The sequence below is a fragment of the Hordeum vulgare genome, chromosome 6H, assembly GCF_904849725.1.
Source record: "Hordeum vulgare subsp. vulgare chromosome 6H, MorexV3_pseudomolecules_assembly, whole genome shotgun sequence".
Classification (NCBI taxonomy): Eukaryota; Viridiplantae; Streptophyta; class Magnoliopsida; order Poales; family Poaceae; genus Hordeum; species Hordeum vulgare.
Window position 1 is genome coordinate 102,731,972 of NC_058523.1, and position 15,684 is coordinate 102,747,655.

Here is a 15,684-nt window from a genome sequence, read left to right on the forward strand (position 1 = left end):
AGTTGAGTTAATTGAATTCTGGACAGAACCTCATATTAAGTTATCTTGACATGCATGAATATGGCATGAACATGTGCATCACGAGAAAACGATGCAGAGACATATAAAGAACGTAGAGAACGGAGTCACGGTTCAACCGAAAACTACCAATCTAGTTACAAAGGCCTACTGGTCAAAATAGCCACAAACGCACACTTATGGGCACTCACTGGTGTAACCAGGTTGCCACATGATCAAGCAACAAATTACAAGTGGGATGGTTCTTCGGAACACACCACACCATCAACAATGCCCACACAAGCTTCAAAACAATACAAACCTACAATCTGTTTTCAACAGCAACATAGCAGTTTGAGTATAAGATCTACAGTAGCTACAACCCTCTAAATAAACCAAACAAGGCATGAAACTGAAGCCATCCAAAAGCACTACAACCCTAGACAAGAAGCTAAGGTAAAGGAATCATCCATGAGCAGATCTATAGACACTAACTTGGACAAAATATCACAGTTTGGGACTTAGTGAAAATCACAGATTTTCACTAGCTGCTTATGCTCTGAAGCATTTTGATAGCCTCCAAAATGATATCTACAGGAGGTGTATAAGCATGAAATTTAACAGAGAGCTCAACAAACATAAAAGCTCACAAACATTAGTTTGTTGCATGGGCTAATTCCCAACACATGAGCTAATTCACACAAGACAACAGGGGAAGAAAATAACTCCAGTTTCCGAGACTTAGTGAAATTCTCAGGATTTCACAAATCTGACAGTTTCAACCAAGTTTCCACTTTGACAGGGCACAATAGGTGCATACAAATCCCTAAGAACAAAATGAAAGTCCCATGTTGTAGAGGGGTTCACCCACTACCATTCCATCAAGGCATCATCCACAAAGGGCCAAAGCACCACCTAATGTAAAGCTCTAAACATGGCATCACATCAGAAAATAACAGTTTTATGAAGTTGCTCCAAAGTAAAATCTGACTGCACCAATGGATTCCTCGGATGATTCTACCCCAAAACCATATATCATACATGGGTACTTGCATGTAACAACAATAGACAAAGCTAGCTCGAAAAATCATAAGGAATCCTATAAGCTACAAATGACCATCATCACATGTAGATCTAGCACATTTGGTATCATCTACACATGCACATACACTAGGGCTAGATCACCCTATCTAGGCATAGCATGGACTCACTAACATGGTCACATTACCATAGAGAAATGTGGTCATCCACACACACACACACATGTGCACACACATACACATGCACATGTATATATGGCTCACACCACACACACCTACACCTACACACACACAAGGGATTACTCACCCACATACGGTGCGGCACGGGGTGCCACAACCACGATGCAGAGGACTATGCCCATGCCTGCGCAAGCAACAACAAGCTTGGGCTGCAGTTACAACGGTCGGAGCTCCACGCGCGGGAACGCTCTGCCGACGGCCACGACTAGCGGGAATACGAGGAGAAGGGGGGAAAGAAGGCTCGCTCACCCACACAACACGAGGTGGCGTAGCCGGAGCGGAGGAGGACATCTGTCGAAGCAGAGGACGCCGGAGCAGAGAAGGGCGTCGACGTCGAGGAGGGCGCCGGAGGCGGTCTCTCCATGATCTGACCACGAGAATGGAACCCCGCCATGCTCCGCTTGCGCCTGGTCCAGTCGGGGAGGAAGGGATGGCGTCGATCCACCGGCAACGAACTTACCAGGAACCGGCCATGGCGACGGAGCTGATCGGGTGCGCCCCCGACGACGCCAGAGGGTGAGAGGAGGGGAGAAATGGAAACCCTAGGGTTCAGGGGGAGCGCCGGCTGCTTATATGGTCTCGGGGGGCGCGCCTCGGGACACTAGATCGGAGAGAAGAGGAGATCGCCGGCTGCCACGCGGTCATACAACGTGACATAGCGAGGAGGAAGAAGGGATGCGCCACGGGCCGACGCTGGCGACAGGGGTAGACGAGGCCCAGGTGGAGAGGAGGGAGCCGGCCCACCTGAGTCTCTCTAGCGCCGGCTAACCAGGGAAAGAAAGGGGTTTTCCCTTTTTAAACTAAAAGCCACAACCAAAAACTCACAGAGGCAAGCAAAGGGGTTTTTTTGAAAATAAAATAAAATAGATAGGGCCTGAGGGATTTATGCCCTATTTAAAAAATACAAACCAGATTTTTAGAACACATAAAATATACATACAACAAGAATTTTAATGCTGTTTTTATTAAAAAAACCCACAGATCTAAAGTCTAATACTACAATGAGAGCTACCCCCTCAACCACAATTAAATCGTCTAAATAAATAACATTTTTAAAACAGGTACAAGCCAAGTCTAACACACAAGTTAAAATAAACAAAGGGGAAGGGTTTTAGCATTGTTTGAAAACACCACAACATCCCACACCACTCATAATCATGCTAGCACTACCATGGTGGATCAACCACTAGCAACACAAGAATGGAATGCCAAGAATGCAAGTGGATGGCATGATGCAAAATGATGACATGAAATGAAGCCACATGAAATGATAACTCTATATAACATCCACACATGATCAACCATGTCTCCACAAAATAGGAAAGGAGTACAAATATGGAAAGGAATACATCTGGGATGTTACAAGCATAGATTGTATGCACTCGGAGTGGAAGAACTGTCCATTTGCTTGGCAGGGCCAGTACAAGGGGCATGTCAAAGCGTGCATTGTCATATTAGAAGCAGTGGCTTCGCAGGATCTTTGGATATGACATTCTTTCTTCGGCATGGAAGGTTCTCACAATGATATCAACGTGCTGCAACGTTCTCCAGTCTTCGCAAGGCTTGCAGAAGGCCACTCCCCACCTGTAAACTTTGAGATCAACGGCCACCAGTACAACAAGGGATACTATCTAGATGATGGTATATACCCTGAGTGGTCAACTTTTGTGAAGACAATCTCGAACCCCCAAGATGAGAAGAGAAAGAAATTTGCCCAAATGCAAGAGAGTGCTAGAAAGGATGTGGAACGTGCTTTTGGTGTGCTTCAATCCCGATGGGGTATCGTTCGGAACCCTGCACTGTCATGAGATGAAAGGAAGCTTTGGGAGGTGATGACTGCTTGTGTGATCATGCACAACATGGTCGTCGAGGGTGAGCGTGATGACAGTATCTTCGACCAAGGATTTGATTATCATGGTGAAAATGTTTAGCTAATATGATTAGCTAAACTCAATTATCTTGAACAGTCTAAGTAATCTTTGCAAAATTTTATGTTGTAGATCAATGGCTCGCGCAATAGCAACCCTGAATTTTAATGCGTTCCTAGAGAAAGCTAATATGAAAGATGATGGAAGCAACTTTGTTGAGTGAGCCCGTAATTTGAGGCTTATCCTCCAGGCTTCCCAAAAGTCATATGTCCTTGATGAACCGCTAGGTGATGGACCACCCCAACCTGCGTTGCCTGAAGTTATGAACGTCTGGCAGACGCGCAATGATGACCACTCGTTAGATCAATGTGCAGTTTTGTATGGCTTAGAACCGGGACTTCAAAGACGTTTTGAATGTCATGGAGCATATGAGATGTTCCAAGAGTTGAAATTAATCTTTGAGAAGAATGCCTGGATTGAGAGGTATGAGACCTCCGATAAGTTCTATGCTTGCAAAATGGAGGAGAACGGGTCTGTTAGTGAACATGTGCTCAGAATGTCTGGGTACTCTAACCGTCTGGCTGAGCTGGGAATTGCTCTCCCGCTAGAGGCTATCACTGAAAAAGTTCTTCAGTCACTGCCACCAAGCTACAAAGGCTTTGTGTTGAACTATAACATGCAAGGGATGAGTAAGTCACTCGCCGAGCTATTTGCGATGCTGAAAGTCGCAGAGTCAGAAATCTAGAAGGTGCATCAAGTGTTGATGGTCAACAAGACCACTAGCTTCAAGAAAAACGGCAAGGGGAAGAAGGGTAACTCCAAGAAGAGTGGCAAAGTTGTTGCCCTCCTACAAAGAAACCCAAGTCTGGACCCAAGCCGAAAACTTAGTGCTACCATTGCAAGGGGACTGGTCACTAGAAGCGGAACTACCCTAAGTATTTGGCCGATAAGAAGGCGGCCAATGCCAAACAAGGTATATTTGATATACATGTTATTGATGTGTACCTCACCAACTCTCGTAGTAGTGCCTGGGTATTTGATACCGGTTCTGTTACGCACATTTGCAATTCGAAAGAGAAACTTCGGAATAAACGAAGGCTGGCGAAGGATGAAGTGACGATGTGCGTGGCAAATGGTTCCAAGGTTGATGCGATCGCCGTCGGGACAATCTCACTTCAGTTACCATCGGGATTAGTGATGAACTTAAATAATTGTTATTTAGTGCCTGTGTTGAGCATGAACATTATATCTGGATCTTGTTTATTGCAAGACAGTTACTCACTTAAGTTAGAGAATAATGGTTGTTCTATTTATATGAGTAATATCTTTTATGGTCATGCACCCGATGTGAGGGGTTTGTTCATATTGATTCTCGATAGTGATGACACTCATGTCCATAACATTGAGACCAAAAGATGTAGAGTTAATAATGATAGCGCCACTTTCTTGTGGCACTGTTGCTTAGGTCATATTGGTGTAAAACGCATGAAGAAACTCCCATGCTGATGGACTTTTGCAGTCACTCGATTTTGAATCACTTGACACATGCGAACCATGTCTCATGGGCAAGATGACTAAGACTCCGTTCTCCGGAACAATGGAGCATGCAAGTCACTTGTTGGAGATCATACATACTGATGTGTGTGGACCAATGAGCATAGAGGCACGCGGTGGATATCGTCATTTTCTCACCTTCACTGATGATTTGAGTAAATATGGTTATATTTACTTGATGAAGCACAAGTCTGAAACGTTTGAAAAATTCAAGCAATTTCAGAGTGAAGTTGAAAATCATCGTAAGAAGAAGATCAAATTCCTACGATCTGATCGAGGAGATGAGTATCTGATTTACGAGTTTGGTGCTCACTTAAGAAAATGTGGAATTGTTTCACAGTTGACACCGCCTTGAACACCATAGCACAATGGTGTGTCTGAATGTCTTAATCGTACTTTATTAGATATAGTGGGTTCTACGATGTCTCTTACCGATTTATCGTTATCATTTAATTTGGGCTATGCATTGGAGACAACTGCATTCACTTTAAATAGGGCACCATGAGAATCCCTTGAGACGACACCATATGAGCTATGGTATGGCAAGAAGCCAAAGTTGTCGTTTCTTAAAGTTTTGGGATGTGACGCTTATGTCAAAAATTTCAACCTGGAAAGCTGGAACCCAAAGCGGAAAAGTGCGTCTTCATAGGTTACCCCAAAGAGACAGTTGGGTATACATTCTATCTCATATCCGAGGGCAAAGTGTTTGTCGCTAAGAATGGAGCTTTTCTTGAGAAAGAGTTTCTCTCAAAATAATTGAGTGGGAGGAAGATAGAACTTGATGAGGTCGTAGAACCTCTGCTTCAACAGGATGGTGGCGTAGGGCAGAAAGAAATTTATGTCGAAGCAACACCAGTTGAGAGGAAGCTAATGATGGTGATCATGAAGCTTCAGATCAATTTGCTATCGAACCTCGTAGGTCGACAAGGGCACATACTGCTCCTGAGTGGTACGGGAATCATGTTTTGTCTATCATGTTCTTAGACAACAATGAGCCTGCGAATTATGGAGAAGCTATGGTGGGCTCGGATTCCAACAAATGGTTAGAAGCCATGAAATCTGAGATATGATCTATGTATGAAAACAAAGTATGGACTTTGGAAGTATTACCTGAAGGCCGAAAGTCTATTCAGAACAAATGGATATTTAAGAAGAAGAAGGACGCGAACGGTAATGTGACCGTTTATAAAGCTTGACTTGTGGCAAAGGCTTTTTCACAAGTTCAAGGAGTTGACTATGATGCGACATTCTCACCCGTAGCGATGCTTAAGTCACTCTGAATCATGTTAGCAATAGCTGCATTTTTCGATTATGAAATCTCGCAGATGGATATCAAAACGGCATTCCTTAACGGGTTTCTTAAGGAAGAGTTGTATATGATGCAACCGGAAGGTTTTGTCGATCTAGAGAATGCTAACAAGGTATACAAGCTCCATCAATCCATTCATGGACTGGTGCAAGCATCTCGGAGTTGGAACCAGCGTTTTAATGAGGTGATCAAAGCATTCGGATTTATACAAGTTTTTGGAGAAGCTTGTATTTACAAGAAAGTGAATGGGAGCTCTATAGTGTTTATATTATTATATGTGGATGCCATCTTGCTGATTGAAAACAATATAGAATTTTTGGGAAGCACGAAGGATTACTTGAATAAGAGTTTTTCAATGAAGGGCCTCGGAGAAGTTTCTTACATATTAGGCATCAAGATCTATAGAGATAGATCAAAGCGCTTAATAGGACTTTCAGAAAGCACATACCTTGATAAAGTTTTGAAGAAGTTCAAAATGGAACAATCCAAGAAGGGGTTCTTGCCTGTGTTACAAGGTATAAAGTTGAGTAAGACTCAATGCCCAGTAACTACAGAAGATAGAGAAACGATGAGTGTCGTCCCCTATGCTTCAGCCATAGGGTCTATCATGTATGCAATGTTGTGCACAAGACCGGATGTCAGCCTTGCCATAAGTATGGCAGGCAGGTTTCAAAGTGATCCAGGAGTGGAGCACTGGACAACGGTCAAGAATGTTCTAAAGTACCTAGAAAGGACTAAGGAAATGTTTCTCGTTTATGGAGTTGACGAAGAGCTCGTCGTAAAGGGTTACGTTGATGCAAGCTTGGACACTAATCCGGATGACTCTAAGTCGCAAACCGGATACGTCTTTATTCTTAATGGGGGTGCAGTAAGCTGGTGAAGTTCCAAGCAAAGCGTCGTAGCTGATTCTACATGTGAAGCGGAGTACATAGCTGCCTCAGAGGCGGCTAAGGGGGTGTCTGGATGAAGCAGTTCATGACAGATCTTGGTGTTATGCCGAGCGCATTGGATCCAATAAATCTGTTATGTGACAACACTAGTGCCATTGCTCTAGCCAAGGAACCAAGGTTTCACAAGAGGACCAGACACATAAAACGATGCTTCAATGCCATTCGCGAATACATCAAGGACGATGACATAAATATTTGCAAAGTGCACACGGATCTGAATGTTGCAGACCTGCTGACTAAGCCTCTTCCACGAGCTAAACATAAATATCATTGATCGATAAACCCTTTGATCAACCGGTTTGTCCTCCTTAGTGAGGTCAACATGTCCACTAGTAGGCATGGGGGTTCTCATACCTTTGCACTCTTGGATGTTGAACTTCGTGACCAAGTCTTTTGGTTTGAGAGATAAGGTACCTTCTCTTGATTGTTTGATTTGCAATCCAAGGAAGAATTTCAGCTCGCACATCATAGACATCTCATACTTCTCTGACACCAACCTTCCAAATTTTTCACTAAAATGTGGGTTAGTAGAACCAAAGATAGTATCATCCACATATATTTGGCACACAAATAGTTCACCATTAACTCTTTTAGTGAATAAGTTTGCGTCAATTTTACCAATAACAGATCCTTTTGTAAGCACAACTTTCTGTATCATTAGTTTACTCCGTGCTTTTCTTCGTTTAATAAACTAAAATACCATGATTATTCTGTTTCCTGAGTTAACTTGTGCGATAAAAATGACCCAAAATAAAAAGTCTCAGAATGCCACCAAATTTTAACAAGGTTTTTTTCTGGAATATTTAAAAATTTCTGGTGGTGAAAAGACCACTCAGGGGTGCACCTGTTGGTGCCAAGCCAACAGGGAGCGCCCACCCCCTAGGGGCGCCCCGATGGTTTAGGGGCCCCACTGGGACCCCCTCACTTATCTATTCAGCCCACTCCTTCTCCTACCTATAGAAAAAATCCCAGTTGCTCTCTCTCTCTCTCTCTCTCTCTCTCGTGTTCTTGCTCACAAACATGAGATTTTCGATCTGTTTTGCTTGGAACTATGTTTCCGAAACTGATTTTGAGGGATTGCTCCTTGGTATGTGACTCTCCAATTTCTCCAATTAGTTTTTGCTTTAGTGGTTCATATTTGCATATTTTGTTGCACTTGGTACTACTAAAAATTAGCTTGCACGTTTAATTCTTTGAGTTACAAGTAGTATTAATGCTTGGTATGGCCTCTAGGCATCTATATGAGTAGTCACTATCAATCTTACAAACATTTTGCGGCCGAAAAAATTCAGAATTTTTTCATAGGAAAATGAACTTCTTTAGGAGGATTTCTTCAAGGATATGTAATTTCGATGAGTCATCAAGCGGGAGCTCAATACGACAAGCATATGTTGAACCAAGAGTTAGTTTGACGATCTTGGCCGACGCAAAATCATGTTGTTGGGCATGTGATGAGTTCATGAGAGGTGCAGGTATCAAGGAGGAATTTGATCGATACATTTACAATACCGACCTCACCAACTTCTTCGGAGATAAGCGCACTCAACACTATGATCTTACCTGCTCATTCACACAAATGTTTCAATATCACTCCCATACTTCTAGAGTGTTGTTTAATCTCTATGATAAATCTTATAGTATGACTCTAGAAGAATTTTGTGATGCATGGAAACTTCCATATTGGGGCTCACTTGACAAACCACAAAAATCTGATTATAATATGTCCCTTGAGAGTCTTTGCATTGGAGAGGATAGAGGAGTGACACGGGCTATAATAAAAAGTATACGATTTCCCTCTATCTCCTACTTTGCATTGCTTAATGGGAAATGTATTGTGAGCAAGCAAGATTGTAGTGCAATTTGCGCCCCTGACTTGAGCATCATTTGCACGGTAGTAACTGGTGATAAACAGTATAATCTTGAGGCAATTGTAGTCCGTAGGCTGCATCTTAATGCGGGTAACGGTGATTTTTATGGAGGAATTTATGCCTCCCGCGTAGCTACAAAACTAGGAGTCTCACCTCGACCTAATGACCCTATGTTGTGAGAGATATTTATATTTTCAAGCCATGCGGCGTCATAATTTTATTAAGGACGATACTCGGGGTTATGAGTATAACTTAATACTTGATAAATATAATAATGTCTATGTTGCATTGCATGTGTATGCTATTTTTGATTTTCAGAACAAACAGATATATTACATTCTCGAGAGTGAAGCGAGGGAGTACAACGCAGTTGTGGAGGCCACCGACTTGGCTCAGGAGGAGACACAGAATGCCTCTAGAAGCTACCACTTTGATTATTATCCAAACTATCCATGGTGATTACCAAGCTAGGCAAACTCCTAAGCTTGGGGTGGTATATATTTCTCACCGACATTATATTCATGTTCACACACTTCATATCAATTGTTGGTGTTCATCCTCTTTCATTGCATATCCCTGTTAGCTTTATTTTTCGCTTTCCTCTTGTGTGTTTGAAAAACTTTGAAAACCCAAAAATAATTCTTCCTTCTTTTCAATTTTTCTTTCTTGTTTAACTAGTTTGTAGTATTAAAATAAAACCCAAAAATATTTCCTTTGCATGTTGGGAGCTTTCCCATGTAATTAGTTTTTATGTTTTTCCTTCTTTTATTTGCTTCCTTCATAAAAACCAAAAACTATTTCAGTGTGTTTCTCTGAATTTATTTTCTCTTTTGTTGAGTCATTTAAAGGAGAAGACCACGATGAAAATTTTGAGTGGCTCTCATATGCATTGACGTTGATCTAACAAAGATCCAATATTACCTTATCTTCTTCTTTGTATAAACTATTTTGCAGATTCCAGCTTAGTCCATGGCACACTTGCACTATTATTATTATCACATCATTTGGTCATACAAGTGAAAGTCAATAATGACAATATTTGATGAAGTGATTGTGGTAAAGGAAGTTGGTATGAACACTTCTTGTTCTCCATTTTTGTAAATATGTTTAGCTTCTTCGATCTTGAGTGAGCATATGATGAGTAAACATGTTTATGACGACAATTAGATATTGTAGTTATCCACGCCATGCTTAAATATCTAGGAGTGGATAATGACTTATCTTATGTGTCAACATGCATTAAAATGGTTATGATGTGGTATGGTAGTATGATATTTCCCTCTGAGTAATTCGAGCGGCTTGACTTGGCTCATGTGCAAACATGTAGTTGATTCAAAACCAGTGCAACCTTCATGATATTTAAATTCACAGTGCCCATATCGTACTCATGCTAATGTTCAATGTTAATTATTCTCAATGCATGATTATGCCCGTTTTTGCTCTCTAGCTGGTCGCTTCTCAATCTATTGCTAGTCTTCACGTGTACTAAGAGGTAATATTGCTTATGCATCCAAACTCCTAAACCCAACTTGTGCCAAATGAGTCCACCATACCTACCTATATGAGGTAGTACCCTACTGTTCCAAGTAAATTTGCACGTGCCACCTCTAAACATTCAAATACACATATTTTTGTGAGTTCGTACCGCTCATGGAGCAATGGGACAGTCGGTATCTTCCATGCTAAAGGGTTATTCTCAAGATGGGCATTTAATCTTCTGTCATTGCACGAGAGATGCCGGTAAAAAGGATGCCTAGTCCTACATAAATAAAAAAATAGATTAAACAAAACTCGTGGAATAGTTGATATGTTGGAAGGCACCCGTTGATTCGTTTAGCCATGGATTGTGTATGCATGGTGGGTAGGAGTGAACTTTATATTTCCGATTGGGATTTGCCAATAATGTGTTTAGCATGGAAGATATTGAAAACTCTATCATGACATTGACAGGAAAAGCACACAACCCAAAATTAGAATTTCATATCTGTTTTAAACCTTGAGCTCTCGAACCTGTGCAAATCAATGCTTCCCTCTACGAAGGGCCTTTCTATTTACCTTTATGTTATTTTCTTTTATTTGAGTCATCATCTTCTTATTAAAAGTACCAAACCTGAGAGCAGTATTGTCATTCTTATGCATTGAGTATAGTTAATGTTGGGTGTGAGCATGACTGGATCTTTTCTACTCTGAATTACAATGTTTAGTCGTTGCTTGGATCTGAGAGGTGCTCAGCATTTATGTTTTATGGTCTCAGAAATGGCCGGTGAGATACCATATCATCATATTGTATCATGATTGTTTTGACAAATTGTTGGCATGTGAGATATCTCATTATTGCCTGCTAGTTGGTTATGATATTTCCAGCATTCATCGGTCTTTTTTCGTCTCTCCTCCCACCATCGATTGTTTTTTTTCGTCTCACCTGTGACCACCCCATCCCACTGGTTTATTTTCGTCTGACCTCCCACCACCACCCCACACTCAATATTTTTCCTCCCACTAAAAACCAAATCAATTCATATGATCCTCCTTCCATTTTTTTGTGTTCTTGGCTTCTTCCTTTGGTAGGTACCCATTTAATTAAATCATGTAAGGTAATTCAAAATAAAAGCCGCCCATATATGTGAGATCACCTTCCTAAAATGTAGACCGAAGATTTTTCTTAATAACCTTTCAAAATAAATCAAATAGTCAATAATAAAAATATATTAAATCCCACGCATTACGACATTTATTTTCTATCATTATCTATACTATGGAATCACAATCAAAATTTTCCTGATATAAATTTTTTACATGTCTTTCCTTATCTTGCCAAATCTCTACTCCTAATCTCTCTATTCGTAGTGGAGCAGTTGATACGTCCTTTCCTCGTTTCGTACCCTCCATCGTCGATCGATGGAACTAAGTCAACCATCGACCCTAAGCTCCATCGATTTTCTTTTCTAATTTATTCTGGTTTTTTCTTGGTTACACCCGGTTACACGCGCTCATCCAGATATTTCTCGAGTTTATTGCACACAATCACTCCCTCTCCCCCTCCCCCGTTGCTCCCAAGTTTGTTGTCCACGTTTGACACCCCTTCCCGATGTTTTCCCCACCTTTCCATCATGTCGTTCTCTCCCACCAAAATTAATCTAGGGTTCTAGCACCTACAACCCACCCACTTCCCGCTGACGCCGAGCAGGACATCTACATCGGGGGTGAGTGGAAATCGACGAGGGGAGGCAAAGGTGAGCCGGTTGAAAAGGGTAGGTACGAAATTCTACGCAACGCTACCGCGGGGGTGTAGAAGTGCAAGAGCCGCCATCCCTCACGCACGCGGCACCGGCGGGAGGTGGACGCATGGGTTGTGTAGGGCGGGAGGAGAGCCCGGGGTCGTCAGGCAGATGGTGAAGGCACCGGAGGAGCGCGGCGTGACTGTGGCATGCTGTATGCTACATGTTAGTGTCGAGTGTACTAATACGTCCATTTTGCATCATGCTTTTATGTTGATATTTATCGCTTTATGGGTTGTTATTACACTTCACGGTACCATACTTATGCCTTTTCTCTCTTATTTTACAAGGTTTACATGAAGAGGGAGAATGCCGACAGCTGGAATTCTGGTCAGAAAAAGGAGCAAGTTTGAGATACCTATTCTGCGCAACTCCAAAAGCCGTGAAAATCAACGAGGAATTATTTTGGATTTTATAAAAAATACTGGGCGGAAGAAGTACCAGAGGGGAGCCACGAGGAGGCCACAAGCCTGCCAGGCACGGCCTACCCTCTAGCCGCGCCTAGGTGTCATGTGGGCCCCCTGTTGCCCCTCTGGCTCCCATCTTTTGCTATAAGGAGGGTTTCGTTTCAGAAAAAAATCAGGAGGAGGCTTTCGGGAGGAATCGCCGTCGCCACGAGGCGGAACTTGAGCAGAACCAATCTAGAGCTCCGGTAGGGCCGTCCTGCCGGGGAAACTTCCCTCCCGGAGGGGGAAATCGTCGCCATCGTCATCACCAACACTCCTCTCATCGGAGGGGACTCATCACCATCAACATCTTCATGAGCACCATTTCATCTCCAAACCCTAGTTCATCTCTTGTAACCAATCTCCGTCTCGCGACTCCGATTGATACTTGTAAGGTTGCTAGTAGTGTTAATTACTCTTTGTAGTTGATGCTAGTTGGATTACTCGGTGGAAGATCATATGTTCAGATCCTTAATGATATTCAATACCTCTCTGGTCATGAACATAATTATGCTTTGTGAGTAGTCACTTTTGTTCCTGAGGACATGGGATAAGTCTTGCTATAAGTAGTCATGTGAATTTGGTATTTCTTCGATATTTTGATGCGTTGTATGTTGTCTTTCCTCTAGTGGTGTTATGTGAACGTCGACTACATAACACTTCACCATTACTAGGGCCTAGATGAAGGCATTGGGAAGTAATAAGTAGATGATGGGTTGCTAGAGTGACATAAGCTTAAACCCTAGTTTATGCATTGCTTCGTAAGGGGCTGATTTGGATCCACTAGTTTAGTGCTATGGCTAGACCTTGTCTTAATTCTTCTTTCGTAGTTGCGGATGCTTGCGAGAGGGGTTAATCATAAGTGGGATGTTTGTCCAAGTAAGGACAACACCCAAGCACCGGTCCACCCACATATCAAACTATCAAAGTAGCGAACGCGAATCATATGAACATGATGAAAACTAGCTTGACATAAATTCCTATGTGTCCTCAGGAGCGCTTTACCTCATATAAGAGTTTGTCCAGGCTTGTCCCTTGCTACAAAAGGGATTGGGCCATCTTTCTGCACCTTTGTTACTATTGTTACTTGCTACTTGCTACTTGCTACGAAGTATCTTATCACACAACTATCTGTTACCGATAATTTCAGTGCCTGCAGAGAATACCTTGCTGGAAACCACTTGTCAGTTCCTTCTGCTCCTCGTTGGGTTCGACACTCTTACTTATAGAAAGGACTACTCCCTCCATCCATATATATAGGGCCTAATGCATTTTTCAAGATTGCCTTTGACTATTGATAAGATTAATAGTATATGAAATGTATAATGTGAAAATTATATCATTGAAAGCTCGTTTCACATACGAATTTGAAGATATGCTTTATGTAACTTGCATGCCATATATTATTGCTCTAATATATGGTCAAAGTTAGCCTCGAAAAACGCATTAGGCCCTATATATATGGATAGAGGGAGTACGATAGATCCCCTACACTTGTGGGTCATCAAGACTCTTTTCTGGCGCCGTTGCCGGGGAGTGAAGCTCCTTTGGTAAGGAAACATTTATATAGTGTGCTGAAATTTATTGTCACTTGTCACTATGGAAACTAATCCTTTGAGGAGCTTGTTCGGGGTATATTCACCTCGAACGGAAGCACAAGGAGTTGCTCCTTAACCTACTGCACCTGCTGAAAATATTTGTTATGAAATTCCTTTGGATATGCTAGAGAAACTGTTGGCTAATCCTTTTACAGGAGATGGGACATCACATTCCGACTTGCATCTAATCTATGTAGATGAAGTTTGTGGTTTATTGAAGCTTGCAGGTTTGCCCGAGGATGAGGTCAAGAAGAAGGTCTTTCCCTTATCTTTGAGGGATAAATCATTGACATGGTATAGGCTATGTAATGATACTGGATCATGGAACTACAACCGATTGAAATTGGAATTTCATCAAAAGTTTTATCCTGTGCATTTGGTACATCGTGATCGGAATTATATCTATAATTTTTGGCCTCGTGATAGAGAAAGTATTGCCCAAGCTTGGGGGAGGCTTAAATCAATGTTATATTCATGCCCCAACCATGAGTTCTCGAGAGAAATTATTATTCAGAACTTCTATGCTCGGCTTTCTCATGATAATCGCACCATGCTTGACACTTCCTGTACCGGATCTTTTATGAAGAGAGATATTGACTTCAAATGGAATTTATTGGAAATAATTAAATGCAACTTTGAAGATTGGAAGTTTGATGAAGGTAAGGAGTCAGGTATGAATCTCAAGTTCGATTGCGTTAAATCCTTCGTTGAAACAAATACTTTTTGTGATTTTAGCGCTAAACATGGACTTGACTGTGAGATAGTAGCTTCATTATGTGAATCATTTGCTGCTCATATTAATCTCCCTAAAGAGAAGTGGTTTAAATATCATCCTCCCTTAGAAGTCAATGTGGTTAAACCCAATCCAGTTGAAGAGAAAGTCATTGCTTATAATGATCCTATTCTTCCTAGTGCTTACATTGATAAACCACCTTTCCCTATTAGAATAAAGGATCATTCTAAAGCTTCAACTGTGATACATAGGGGCTACATTAGAACACCTACACCCCCTGAGCAAATTAAAGTTGAACCTAGCATTGCTATTATCAAAGGTCTCCTGTCCGACAATGTTGATGGCCATGATATTCACTTCTGTGAAGATGGAGCTAGAATTGCTAAACCTCATGCTAGAGACAAACATAGGGCTGTTGTTGGCACACTTGTTGTTTCTGTTAAGATAGGAGATCGTTGTTATTATGGTTTATGTGATGTGGGTGGTAGTGTTAGTGCAATACCTCAATCTTTATATGATGAATTTAAAGACAAGATTGCACCTATTGAGATGGAACCTATTTATGTCACTATTCAGCTTGCCAATAGAGATACTATCTGCCCTTTGGGAATTGTTAGAGATGTTGAAGACTTGTGTGGTAAAACTAAGTATCCTGCTAATTTTCTTGTTCTTGCTACCACACAAGATAGCTTTTGTCCCATCATATTTGGCAGACCTTTCCTCAATACTTCAATGCTCATACTGATTGTGAGAAGCAAACTGTCATTGTTGGCTTTGAAGGTGTGTCACATGAATTCAATTTC